General features: G+C 54.9%; 1 pseudogene; it reads right to left on the reverse strand.

Annotated features, from left to right (window-relative positions):
- Positions 1 to 627: 627 nt before the first annotated feature.
- LOC123100967 (receptor-like protein 52) lies at positions 628 to 2160 on the reverse strand (annotated as a pseudogene).
- Between the last annotated feature and the right edge of the window lie 237 nt (positions 2161 to 2397).

A 2397-nucleotide genomic window follows, 5' to 3' on the forward strand; every position in this document is an offset into this window, starting at 1 on the left:
TACTAATGGCGCACCATGTCTCGGTGCTCCTCCTCCCTCCTCTCCTCCCATTCCCTCATGGTTTCTCCTTCCTCCTCTCCGATGCTTCGGTGAACTCCTCTCCGGTGACCTCCTCCTCCTCCTCTCCGGCGAACTCCTCTCCGGCAAAAGAATGCGGCAAAAGAACGTACAAGATCCAAAAACAGGAACAAAATTTGAAATAATATCATGCCAAAAAACGAGCAAAAAAAACTAGCAAAAAATGGGCAAAAAAATCACGATCCAGATCCAAATTCAAAATTCAAAAATAGCAATGGCGCACGGTGAGGGTTATACGGTGCGCCACTTCTATTTTCCCGCCTTCAAAATTCAAAAATACTAATGGCGCACCATTGCCTATACTAATGGCGCACCAGTGGCCTATACTAATGGCGCACTGTGGTCTATACTAATAGCGCACCAGTGGTGCGCCATTAGTATACCAGATACTAATGGCGGCGCATCACTGATGCGCCATTACTAGCACGCCATTAGTAATTTTTACTAATGGCGCACCATTGATGCGCCATTAGTAGGCAAAACTGGTGCGCCATTAGTAGGCCTTTTCCTAGTAGTGGATGGAGCCGTTGAAGCGGTTTTGCCCGACACTGAGACGCTCCAACTTGCCGTTGTGGCACAAACCCTCACGTATCTCGCCCGATAGTGTTATTGTCGAGGTGTAGTACCATGAGCGTGGCACAACCAGCGAGGCCTGCGGGGATGGAGCCGTTCAAGTGGTTGTTCTTGGCGGTGAGCGTCTGGAACTTGCCGTTGGCGCAAAGCCCCTCCGGTATCGCGCCAGTGATCTCGTTGCCATCAACTTCAACATATATCAAGCCCGATGAGCTCTTGCCAAAGTCCGGAGGGAGCGTCCCGTTGAGACGATTGCTGAACAATCCCAACTTCACCAGTGAAGGCGACCGCCCGATGCTCGCAGGTATCTCACCGGAGAAGTTGTTGTAGTACAAGTTCAGTGTTTCCAGCTTTGGCAAGTGACCGAAGGCTTCCGGAATCGGCCCACTTAGCATGTGATTCGAGGACAGGTCGATCATCACCAAATTCACCGCGCCGAAATCACCATCGACGACGACCTCTCCGGTGAGGTTGTTTGCATATTTAGCTAGAAGTCTCAACTTGGTGAGGTTCCAGATGCCCGGAGGTATACTTCCGGTCAAGTAGTTGAGCGAGAGGTCGAGCACCTCCAACTCCAGCATCTCCGTCACATAGCCCGGGAAGTCGCTTGTGAGGTTGCAATTCGCCGCCGAGAAGGTTTTCAGCTTAGTCAGGCCCTTGAACGACGCCGGCAAATTGCCTGCACTGAACATGTTGTACCCGAGCCGCAGCGTCCGGAGGCCCGTCAGGTCGCCGAGCTCTGCCGGGATGGTGCCGGTGAGGTAGTTGCCGTCCAGCGCCAGGGACTGGAGGTTCCGTAGCTGGGACAAGGAGGTGGGGATGGTACCGGTGAAGTAGATGTCATTGAGCATCAGAGAGGTAAGGTTCTCCCCGAGCGCGTGGCCGATGCCGACGGGGAGCTCCCCGCCGACAGTAATGCCCGCCGAGGTAGGTAAGGGACAGATCGAGGTGCCGCAGGGAAGCGCAACGGTACACGCTGGTCGGGAAGGCGCCGGTGATGTTGTTGTTTGAGAGGTTGAGGCTCGTGAGGCCGGAGAGGCCACCGACGGCATCCGGGAACAGGCCGGTGATGTCTATGTTGGCGAGGGAGAGGCTAGTGACGTGGCCGGAGCCGGACGATGTGTCGCAGGTCACGTAGGGCCAGGCGCAGTGGTCTCCCGAGCCCGAAGTGGTGCTCCATGCCGCGAGCACCGGCGGGTCGCCCCACGCGCGCTTGATCTGGATGAGAAGCTGTCTCTCGTCGGCGGCGGCAGCGCGGTGGACGAGCAGCAGCAGCAGAACGAGGAGAAGGGACGCCATTTTTGGGTTTGTGGAGCATAATTTCGTGCGTTGTGCTACCCAATGGACGTACGCGGTTAGAGGGGTATTTGTGCTCCGGCCGCCTCTGCGCCGTGTTTGCTTGGAAGCTTAGAAATGAGGTGTCGGTGTCAAACCGTGTGTACTGTCTAGCACGAGTACACACAGTTTATTAATGTAGCGAGTACACACGAGTGCAGCGAAAAGTCCGGTTCATGTAGCGAGCCGGTAGTCACACGAGTCGTTGTGGGGCACTGATCATTGACCGTAGACTCAACGCAACCGCGTTCAAATACAGATGCCAAGCTTTCAGGCTGTGAGTGGGACGAAAGAGATTAGCGGTTAATTAGTGGGAGACCAGACGAAAACCATACATATCAAGGGCCAAGCCCATACTCGTGCACCGTCCAGAAATTCGGGGCCCCAGGACGAAAATCAAAATAGGGCCTA

Source organism: Triticum aestivum, chromosome 1B (genome assembly GCF_018294505.1).
Source record: "Triticum aestivum cultivar Chinese Spring chromosome 1B, IWGSC CS RefSeq v2.1, whole genome shotgun sequence".
Taxonomy (NCBI): Eukaryota; Viridiplantae; Streptophyta; class Magnoliopsida; order Poales; family Poaceae; genus Triticum; species Triticum aestivum.